General features: G+C 37.9%; 1 pseudogene; it reads right to left on the reverse strand.

Annotated features, from left to right (window-relative positions):
- Positions 1-7,838: 7,838 nt before the first annotated feature.
- LOC133752434 (U2 spliceosomal RNA) lies at positions 7,839-7,986 on the reverse strand (annotated as a pseudogene).
- Between the last annotated feature and the right edge of the window lie 4,222 nt (positions 7,987-12,208).

Consider the following 12,208-nt stretch of genomic DNA (forward strand, 5'->3'; position numbering starts at 1 on the left):
GGCAAGCCCAGATGGAGTTTTGGGCTCTTGGCTTTTGCCTGAACCAGTCCCAGCCATTGTAGCCATTGCAGCCATTTGGGGTGTGAACCAGTAAATGGAAACTCAAACTCTCTCTCTCTCTCTTTCTCTCTCTCTCTGTCCCTCTCTCTTTCTCTTCAGTTAACCAAATTTCCAAATTGAGGAGAAATATGGACATCTATATCTGTGACATAAAATTATTGAAAATAGGCTGAACATCAAGAGATGCTCACCAAGATAACAAAATTTTTGGAAATCAAACATAAAGAGAATTTTGAGAGCAGCACGCAAAACTGACTCATTATGAGCAAGTGAACCTTTATAATAGTGTCAGCATATTTTTCATCAGAATATTTGCAAGCCCCAGTAGAGAATAGAATTGCATATTGAAGGTACTGAGTTTAAACTGCCAACCAATAATTCTATCACCAGCAAAACTATCCCTCAAAAAATAAAGGCTAGAGCGGCAAGATGGCGCAATAGGCAGGGAGCACACTATTAGTCCGGGGGAGAGACAGTTTAATATAAGTGGAGATACTGCAGGGTCAAGGAAGAGTAGGAGAAGAAACAGCAGAGGAAACTCTTCCGGAACTAGTGATTCACAGTGTACCTGCGTGGAGAGCGTGGGAGCCCAAGTTCGGGACACCAGCGGCAGACTTAACACACCAGCGCTGGAACGCGAGGTGAGCCAAACCTCAATAGCCCAAGACACCAGCGGGCAAGCGGAAAGAGGAGACTAGAGGGAACGAGGCTTGAAACTCCATTGGGGAAAAGTTCACCAGGCTAACTAGAAGACAGAGAGGAAAAAAATTTAAAAAAGTGACCGATACGGACACAAGTTTCTCTCTCTCCGCTCACCTCTCAAAGGCGAGCAAGACAAAGATCAGGCGCCATTTTGGACATACGTCATAAGCAGGGCGACCTCAGGTCTGCACTAGCCCTGAGCCTAGCAGAAAAACCTGACTCTGGGGGGAGGGGTGAAATAACAGGAGATTAGCATCTAACTTGGCAACCCAGTGGGAGACTGCAGGAGAATTGGAGCCCACACTGAGGGCAGTAGAGATTCCCTGTGTGGTCCTTGGGAAAGAGCTTCCGATCTCTGGCTCCTGTGGGTATATCATTTGCCTGCTAACTACCTCCAATTACGTTCAGCTGTGCAGAATTACTTCCCTTTTGAATCAAAAAAAGAAAGAGAGATTTACCACACCTAACCTGGGAGTGTCATCTTTGACACACCCTCAACCCTGAGGAACCAAACACAGCTCTCAGTCCACACTCATCTCAAGCCTCTAAGGCTCCACTGAAAGCAGACAGTCCACTTAATATAGAGCCATAGTGTAACAAGAAAAAACACCACAGTGAAGAAACCAAATATCTCCAACATGCCAAACAACAAACTCAAAAACCAAGCTAACAAGAACAAGGAAGACACTATGATGCCCCCAAATGAAAAAGACACCCCAATTCAAGATTATGAAGATGATGAGATCGAAGAAATGCAAGAAGCGGATCTCAAAAAATTGATAAGAACATTAAGAAGTTCTCAAAAACAAATTCTTGAACTACAGAAATCCTTCATGGACAAGATAGAAAATCTCTCTCGTGAAAATGAAATATTAAGGAGGAATCATAATGAAATGAAACAATTAGTGGAACAAGAAACTGTGATAGTGACGAGAAATCATAATGAAATGAAGAATTCAATAGATCAAATGACAAACACATTAGAGAGCCTTAAAAACAGAATGGGCGAAGCAGAAGAGAGAATATCAGACTTAGAAGACAGAGCACAGGAAAGGAAACAGGCAAACCAAAGAAAAGAAGAAGAAATTAGAAATCTAAAAAATATTGTCGGGAATCTACAGGATACTATTAAAAAACCCAACATTCGGGTTCTAGGAGTTCCTGAAGGCATGGAGAGGGAGAAAGGATTAGAAGGCATTTTCAGTGAGATACTAGCAGAAAATTTCCCAGGTTTGGAGAAGGAAAGAGGCATCTTAGTACAGGAAGCTTATAGAACCCCTAATAAACATGACCAAAAGAGATCCTCACCACGACATGTTGTAATCAAACTCACCACAGTGAAACATAAAGAAAAGATCCTAAAATGTGCAAGAGAGAAACGTCAGATTACTCTTAGAGGATCTCCAATTAGACTCACAGCAGACTTCTCATCAGAAACCCTACTAGCTAGAAGGGAATGGCGAGACATAGCCCAGGTACTAAGAGAGAAAAACTGCCAGCCCAGAATACTATATCCTGCAAAGCTCTCATTTGTGAATGAAGGTGAAATTAAGACTTTTCATAGCAAACAGAAACTGAAAGAATTTGTTGCCACTCATCCTGCCCTGCAAAAGATGCTTAAAGATGTGTTACACACAGAAACACAGAAACATGGTCACCAATATGAAAGAAGGTAAAGGAAGGAAACCTCACAGCAAAAGATCACAGGAAGCTCAATTTCTCATTGACATAGAATTAAACTCTGATGCTTTGTTAAATCAATGTGTTAAAGTAATCTATTATGTTCTCTTGATGTCTGTTAAATTCTAATTGTTCAAAAACAGCTGCATTTTTATTAAGAGCTATGGGTTATTTAAATATGTGCTTATTTTCAAAGATTTGCATTATCACCTTGTAACAATGATCAAATTTGGTCTATGTTATGTCATGATTTTAAGGAATCTTATTTCAACCAGATATTTTGGATTTTGAGCCTCCTTGGCATTCTTGACAGGCATTCAAAAAATCAAAGTTTCAAACAATCTGGTCAATAAAATTTCCAGTAAATCCTGGACTTTGGTTTTTCCAGTTTGGGCCCAACTGAAAAAATCAAAGGACTTATGTCTCTCATCTTATAGAGACACCAACTAATCAGTCTATTTGGATTATATTAGAAGGACTGTCAAGATGTGATGTGGTACCAGACTTTAAGTTTCTATAATGGAAAATGCTATTAATACAGATGTTTGAGGATTAAAAAGTCTAATGATCTTGTGTTACTAGACATGATAGTTATCTTGAGAAAGCCCCAGAGGCCTAAAGGGTTAAATACTTGTAAAATCCAACAAGTGCTTTCAAAAATAATGTGAAGTAAGCAAGTGCCTCTTGTTGGTTGATGAGTTTATAATTTTAAACATGGCGAGTTAAAGTCTTTTGTCCTCCATAGTTATATATGATGTACTGCTCATAAAACTAAAGCGTTGTTGGTTCTGTGTTTAGCTGTCCTCCTATAGGTTCCTATGGACTTTTTCCAGCCACTTCTATTGTATTCAGTACTTTGGGATGGCTCTGTAAACAGATGAAGCCAATAATGTATTAACAGTACCAACTGAGAGAAAGTATGGTTAACTGAGGTTACTAAAAAGAAAAAGCAATTCAAATCCATTGGCAATCTACAAAAAGAGTTAAAGATTTTAAAAGCTATTATTAAAATTGCTATATTGGTCTACTATGCTATGTTATATCTGTGTACATATTGTATGTCCACATGGGGAAATTTTATTAAGAGTTTTATTTTAAATGGCTTATAGATAAGATTGTCCATAAATTTAAGCTGCTAAAATCAATCAAAGATACATTTTAATTTGTGTGACCTGAATCTGTGTATCATATGTTTTAAACGTGTTGGTAGAAAGAAACTAAAAACATTTTATATGGTTGTGCTTAAGTTTACTGGTTAAACAAACTACACCATGTTAGATATTTAAGAGGTGTTTTCAAATACATGATTCTTAAAATTTATAGAAGGCATTGGACTTTCTGGTAAATGTTTTCTTAAGTTGTTATCTAATGGTTGAAACGGTTTGCTAAGTATTCATGTAATATTGCTATTGTCAGCAAGTGATCTAGGACTTGCTCCCTCATTTCTCTATTCTAAGCCCAACTTGTTCTTTCACTTCTCTATTCTCTTCAAGGTAGGAAACTAATTCTATTATAAAGGAATCTGTAGGACACACAATTTAATCTTTAGACCTTATAAAAGAGATGGCTAACATTTTTCTGTAATAGCATAGCCAAAATAAGAGCTTAAGTTATAATCTCATAGCGAGATTTACTTCGCCATCAGCGAAGTCAACAGTAAGTAGAAAAAAACCTCCCTTTCAGACCAAAGGGAAAGAAAGTTTTAAAGTGAGAATATAATTTTCCTCATGGGCATTGTCTACCTTAGAAAAACTACTACAGAACATGCCTGTGACTATAGACTTGTAGTTCAGGCCACTGAAGATTAGAGATGGGGCTTGGGCACTCCCTTGACTTGCATCCTCTGGTCTACTTTAACACAAACCAGGAGGAAAAGAAAGCTAGGCATCAGAAGCAATGGGTGGCAGGCCTATTAATGCCTGATTTGTACAGTGATCTGCCCTCAAGGAGACCCAACAGGCCAGCCCACTGCAGTGGCTTTCAATGTGGTAAGCCTGGGCTTCAGCAGAAGTCAGCTTGTGAAGAGCCCTGGCAGCTCTGCCAAGAGTTGGATAACTGGAAATGGACCTGCCCTGGAGTCGAAGGATGCCAAGGTCAGAGCCACAGATCTTATTGGCTCTAAGCTGAAAAGCCCTTCACTCGGCCCAACTTCCAAAGTGACCACTGCAGCTGAGGGGATGGTCAAGTAGGGTCAGCAACATTGCAGGCAGAACTGTAAATTTCTTGTTAGAGATGCCCCCTGCCTTTACCTGGCCAGCTCTCCTCCCAGCCCAGCCAAGTAATGAAAGTCAACAGAGTGCCTTCCCCTAGGAGGTTCACACCTCCCTTAGGATATACCCAATGTGAAGAGATAGATAGGTCTGGGCCTCTGAATTTACAAGGCCTAAAGCCCACCAGATTATTATCAAGCCCCTTCTATCAGGTTCTATTTGCCTTTCAATCAGAAAAATTACTTGTAGCTTAGACAGCACCTTTCTTACCTCCTCTAATAATGACTCTGTCCTTTGTTCTAGACCCTGTCTAGCGCACTTGGGCCTCATTCCTTTGTAATCATAACCTCTACTCTACCACCAATGGCTCTACTCCCAACCTGTGTGTACTGATGGTCCTCTTCCCCACTTAATGCTGTATAATTGTTCAAACCTGGTAAATGCCACTCTTAGGATCATTGGTTACTATCCTCACTCTGTCTTTTATGACCTTGTCTAAATATGATCAGAGTCGGCAAACTTGGAAGGCTTCCATAGCCTTGGCAACTCATGACGACAGCCTAGGATGGTTACTGGCGCCATAAACTAGAGTGTCAATTTGTTGGGTCAACAACAGGAGGCACTGTGCACTTGCTCCTCATGTGGTATCTCTGTCCTAAATGTGCTGTGCATTGTGATTTAATGCTATAACTAGTACTCAAACAGTATGTTTCACTTTGTGTTTCTATGTGGATGCAAACTGTTGCAATCTTTATACTAAATTGATCTTCTGTATATAAAGAGAATTGAAAATGAATCTTGATGCAAATGGAAGGGGAGAGGGAGCGGGAGAGGGGAGGTTTGCGGGTGGGAGGGAAGTTATGGGAGGGGGAAGCCATTGTAATCCATAAGCTGTACACTGGAAATTTATATTCATTAAATAAAAGTTAAAAAAAAATAAAAATAAAAACAAATAAAGGCTTTCTCAGACATACAAAATATGAGAGAACTCAACAGTAGACCTGACATAAAAGAAATGTTGAAGGATGGTTTTCAAATCTAAATGAAAGCACAGTATTTAGATACATGAAAACATAAAAAATATAAAATTGCTAAAGATAAGTAGATACTCAGATTCAAAATGCATTAATAATGCAATGAAAGCATATAAAGAGTTATCAAAAAATTTATGGAATATATTTACTATGAAGAGGCTATGAATAGATTTCAAATTTCTGCACCAAAATAAACTGATGTTTTAATTATAGTTTACTCAAACATTTTGAAGTATACTCATGAATAATTTGAACTTCAATATGAAAGTTAAAAGATGAAAATATTTAAAACACTAATAGTTTTTATGATGGTTAATTTTATGTGTCAATTTGACACAGTTAATGTTTCTTTTTTTTTCTTTTTTTTCTTTTTTTCTTTTTTATTTATTTATTTATTTTGACAGGCAGAGTGGACAGTGAGAGAGAGAGACAGAAAGAAAGGTCTTCCTTTGCCGTTGGTTCAAATGTTAAATGAGGTTTTCAAATCTAAATTAAAGCACAGTATCTAGAAACATGAAAACGTATAAAATGTGAAAATGTTAAAGATAAGTAGATATTTGCCACAGACAACTGGGAAAACATTATTCTGGAAGAGATTAGGATACATATCACTTGTCTGAGTAATGATCTATCCATACTAATGTTGGAAGGCATTATCAAATCCAAAGGGATTCAGGGAAGAAAACTAAAGTGATGGATGAAGGGAGAAAATTCTCTCTTGAGGTGGAATGTCCATGTTACCCTAATCTTACACATGGAATTCCTGGTTCTCAGGGTTTCAGTCTTCAGAACTTGTGCCATTGCATCTTCTGTTCTCAGGCCTTTGGACTTGAAATGACTCACATTTGCTTTCCTGGTGTTCACATTTATGGCATTCATGTCATTAGACTTCTAGGCCTCCTTAATCACGTGAGCAAATTCTCATTTATTTTCCTTTCAAATATCTATACGGTCAGATACTCTGTGATTTTGCTTATGAGTTTTTGATGTCTGGATGCCATGAAAAAGTGTTATGCAGTCAGTTGAAACAGTACTTTGAATTTTTATCCTTAATTGAGTTAACAAGATGCAGAAACAATACTCTTTAAAAATACTGTGGAAGAGTAGCAATTTGCAGCTTCCAGGCAACCATGAAACCTGGAGGATATTGGTGACAAGCTATGATGTTTGATAGGTTAGGTGCAATGAATGTTACTTTTATTTGCAGTACCTTTATCTTAATATGTAACCCCCAGTGTGAATCAAGGATCATCTGTATTCCTCAGATTCTGATTATTTAGAGAAACCTGGATAATATAACTAAAATAATTTGTTAATGAATGTAAAGTACAATAAAACATATACACTACAACATTAATATCATATTGTATATGGATGAGAAGGGAAGTATAGTTTTTGAGTGTAAGTAAGGTTGTTAACATTTAATTACAACTAAAGCATATTCTTTTATGTAAATATCATAAAAAACATAATAGTGATTAAAGAAAGATAAAAGATAATACCAGTACAAACGTGCATTATATTCAAAAGAAGACAACTGGAGATGAACAAAGGAACAGAGTAATTTGAAAATAGAGAACAATAAATTGACAATATCAATTCTTTACATTTAAAATATTACTCTAAATGTGAATAGATTACATTCTGCCATAAAAAGAGATAAAATGGCTAAATAGGATTTAAAAAAATAATTAGCAACATGCCCTGTATAATAGAATCACTTTAAATTTAAGACACTAGTTAGACTGAAAGAAAAGTGAAGGAATAGATAACATTATATGTAAATAGTCACTAAAAGACAACAGTGAAGACTATATGTATATGAGATAAAATAGACTTTATATTAAGAGACAAAAAGAGTCATTTCATGAAGATGATATAATAATCACAAATATATATGCATACAATAGAAAGCACACAAACATATTAAACAAATAAGAAAGGAGAAATTTATATCAGTACAGCAATATTGGGGAAATTTAGTGCCTAAATTTCAACAATGGATATATTATCCATATAAGAATCAATTAGGTAATAGCAGTAGATTGAGGAAGACTATAGAGTCAATGGACCTAATAAACATCAAAGGTATATGAACTAATGGAAAGTACATATGTGAAAAACTATATGTGGGTTGAAAAAATCTTTTTTCAAAAAATACACTAATATTAACTTGTTACAACACATCAGTAGTGAGCCTAGTTCTAGATACTAAGAAGGATAAGACATAAGTTTGGAAGAAGTCCATATCAAATCATCAGATACGACACTTGATCTTAGCCAAAAGGCTGAGAAGTGGCATATCGAACCACCAGGAAATAATTCAGTTTAATGGGAAAATTGTACAAAGGAATCAGCACTTTTAAAACGGGTAACTTGTTTTAGGGGCATACGTGATAATGAATATAAAACTTGCAGTGGAAAATAATCCAAATCAGTTTTTGAGGGAAATCTTGCCTGTGGCCTATTTGAAGAGGACTGACAATGAACAACAGAAATAATAGACATCTCAATTGGTTTATCCTTTGTAGTTGAGATGGAATAAGATTAAAGTGGAGCAAACCTTTTGCTCAGTCGCTACAAAAATTGTTGCATCCAGATCACCTACAAAGAGGTACAGAATTTCAAATAATTTTAAATTTGAAATAAGTGAGGTAAAAGTCCTGAAATATTTCTTGGAAGAACTATAAGAGATGAAACTTGGCTTTACCAATATGATCCTGAAGACAGTATAATCACAGTGATGGCTACAAACAGGTGTAAATGGTCCAGTCATAGCAAAGTCAGACTTGTCAAAAGCGAAGATTATGAAGAAATAAATTTGGGGAATGCTTAAGGTATTTTGCTTATTGACCCTGTGGAGCACCTGCTTATTTTAAATCCTTTGTGAAAGTTTGCCAAAGCTTTATTGAAAAATGTTAAAGAATTATTCCCAAGAATACTTCTGCATCCCAACAAGGATTGTTTTTATTACTTTTTCAAACAAAAGCAATTTTGTGAGGCTTTTGATAGGAATTCAGCAGGCATACACCTTACAGTATTAATTTGGCTCTTTCTGCTTTTTTTTTTTTTTTCCAAATCATACCATCATCTTTTGTTAAAAGTGTATAAAACACTGCCATGACAGACTTATATTCTCAGTCTCTTGTGGATGGACTACATTTAGACTGATATTATCACTTATAAAAGTATCTTGAACTTGATGGAACTTATGTTGAAAAAGGAAGATTTAGGCTGGCACCACGGTTCACTAGGCTAATCCTCCACCTGCGGCGCTGGCACCCCGGGTTCTAGTCCCAGTTGGGGTGCTGGATTCTGCCCGGTTGCTCCTCTTCCAGTCCAGCTCTCTGCTGTGGCCTGGGAAAGCAGTGGAGGATGGCCCAAGTGCTTGGGCCCTGCGCCTGCATCGGAGACTTGGAGGAGGCTCCTGGCTCCTGGCCTGGGATCTGAGAAGCATGCTGGCCTCAGCGTGCCAGCTGCAGCGGCCATTTTGGGGGTGAACCAATGGAAAGGAAGACCTTTGTGTCTCTCTCTCTCACTGTCTAACTCTGCCTGTCAATAAAAAAAAAAAAAAAAAGAGGCCGGCGCCGTGGCTCAATTAGGCTAATCCTCCACCTTGCGGTGCTGGCACACCGGGTTCTAGCCCCGGTCAGGGTGCCGGATTCTGTCCCGGTTGCCGCTCTTCCAGGCCAGCCCTCTGCTATGGCCCAGGAGTGCAGTGGAGGATCACGCAGGTGCTTTGGCCCTGCACACGCATGGGAGACCAGGAGAAGTACTTGGCTCCTGGCTTCGGATCAGCGTGATGTGCCGGCCACAGTACGCTGGCCACAGCAGCCATTGGAGGGTGAACCAATGGCAAAAAAAGGAAGACCTTTCTCTCTGTCTCTCTCTCTCTCACTGTCCACTCTGCCTGTCAAAAAATAAAAAAATAAATAAATAAATAAAAAAGAAAAAATAAAAAGTAATATTTATTTTTAAAATTTATTTTATATATTTGAAAGGCAGAGTAAGAGAGAGAAAGATGAGAGAGAGAGAGAGAGAGATTGAGAGAGAGAGAGAGAGAGAGAGAGATTCTTCCATATGCTGTTGCACTCCCCAACAAATGGCCACAGCATACAGATCTGGGCCGATCCAAATCTAGGAGCCAGGAGCTTCATCAGAGTCTCCTACATGAGTGGAGGGGGCCAAGTACTTGGGCCATCTTCCACTGCTTTCCCAGGTATAGCAGGGAGCTGGATGAGAAGTGGAGCAGCTGGGATTCCAACAGGTATCCTTATGGGATGCTGGTGTCACAGGTGTAAGTTTTACTTACTATATCAGCACTGATCACATAAGAATTTGTTTTATCTCTTCATTCAATTTTCCCATGAACATTTTTAAAGTCCCCTTGAATACAGAACATTCCATCAAACAGAATTAAAGAACTCATGGTACAATCTCCAGAATTATAGGTTAGTCCACAAGGCAAGTCTTCACACATTTAAAAATATTTAAATAATATCAAGTAGATTTTCCAGTGATAACTCCATTGTAGAAATTAATAACAAGAGAAAATAAGAAAATTTACAAATATGGGAAAATGAAACAAAATACTTTAAACATCGTATCAAGAAATTAACAGAAATTTTGAAGAATCTTGAGACAAAGAATAACAGGAATATAATATGCCAAAACTGGAACTACCAAAGATAGTAAGAAACAATGAAACCTGGTCATTTGCAACAAGATGGAGGAATCTGGAAAACATCAAGCTGAGTGAATTAAGCCAGTCCCAAAGAGACAAATATCATTTGTTTTCCCTGATCGGTGAAAACTGAGCACCAAAGGGGAAACCTGTTGAAGTGAAATGGACACTATAAGAAACAATGACCTGATCAGCTCTTGTCTTGACTCTAGATGTACAATGTAATACTTTATCCTTTTTAGTATTTTTGTTGTTGTTGTTGTTCTAGTACTAGTGGTTGAACTCTGTAATTAACAAACAATTATTCTTAGGTGTTTAGATTTTAACTGAAAAGTGATCCCTGTTAAATATAAAGTGGAAAAAGAGAGGGAGGAGATGTATAATTTGGGACATGCTCAATCAGACTTGCCCCAAATGATGGAGTTAGAAATGTGCCAGGGGATTCCAACACAATCCCATCAAGGTGGCATGTACCAATGCCATCTCACTAGTCCAAGTGATCAATTTCAGTTCACATTCGATGGCTCTGATAGGTCTGGGAGTCAAGGGGATCACACAAACAAGACAAGTGTCTGCTAATACTAACTGATAGAATCCAAAAGGGAGAGAAGTATCCAACATGGGAAGTGGGATACACAGCAGACTCATAGAATGGCAGATTTCCTGAACAACACTCTGGTCTCAGAATCAGCCCTTAAGGCATTCGGATCTGGCTGAAGAGCCCATGAGAGTATTTTAGGCATGGAAAGCCAAGATACCATGGAAAAGAAAAAAAAGAAGACCTAAACGAAAGATCTCTGTGAGTGAGATCCCACTGGAAAGAATGGGGCCATCAAAGAGGGAGGTACCTTTCTCCGAAGGGAGGAGAGAACTTCCACTTTGACTAGGACCCTATCGGAATAAGATCAATGTCAGTGAACTCTAAAGGCTTCCATGGCCTTGGCAACTCATGGCTAGAGCCTAGGAGATTACTGACGCCATAAACAAGAGTGTCAAATTGTTAAGTCAGCAACAGGAGTCACTGTGTACTTATGTCTCATGTGGGATCTGTCCTTAATGTGTTGTCTAATGTGCAGTGATGCTATAACTAGTCCTGAAACAGTATTTTTACACTTTGTGTTTCTGTGTGGGTGCAAACTGATGAAATCTTTACTAATTATATACTGAATCGATCTTCTGTATATAAAGATAATTGGAAATGAAAAAAAAAACCTCATGTTAATTGGAAATGGCATAGAAAATTAATTAATTAAAAAATATTATGAAGGCTCTCTGTCTTTAATGTGCTGTACACTGTTATTTAATGCTATAACTAGTACTCTAACAGTCTTTTTTTCACTTTGTGTTGCTATATGGGGCAAACTGTTGAAATCTTTACTTAATATATACTAAACTGATCTTCTGTATATAAAGAGAATTGAAAATGAATCTTGATGTGAACGGAAGGGGAGAGGGAGTGGGAAAGGGGAGGGTTGCGGGTGGGAGGGAAGTTATGGGAGGGGGGAAGCCATTGTAATCCATAAGCTGTACATTGGAAATTTATATTCATTAAATAAAAGTTTAATAAATAATAAAAAAGAAAAAAAGAAGTCTACAGCAATAAATATTCACATAAAGAGAAACAGGAAGACTTCTTTTTAAAAAAGATTTATTTATTTATTTGAAAGTCAGAGTTACACAGAGAGGAGAGGCAGAGAGAGAGAGAGAGAGAGAGGTCCTCCATCTGGTGGTTCACTGCCCAATTTTCCACAACAGCCGGAGCTGCACAGATCCGAAACCAGGAGCCAGGAGCTTCTTCCGGGTCTCCCACATGGGTGCAGGGGCCTAAGGACTTATGC

Source organism: Lepus europaeus, chromosome 2 (genome assembly GCF_033115175.1).
Source record: "Lepus europaeus isolate LE1 chromosome 2, mLepTim1.pri, whole genome shotgun sequence".
In the NCBI taxonomy this organism is placed as follows: domain Eukaryota; kingdom Metazoa; phylum Chordata; class Mammalia; order Lagomorpha; family Leporidae; genus Lepus; species Lepus europaeus.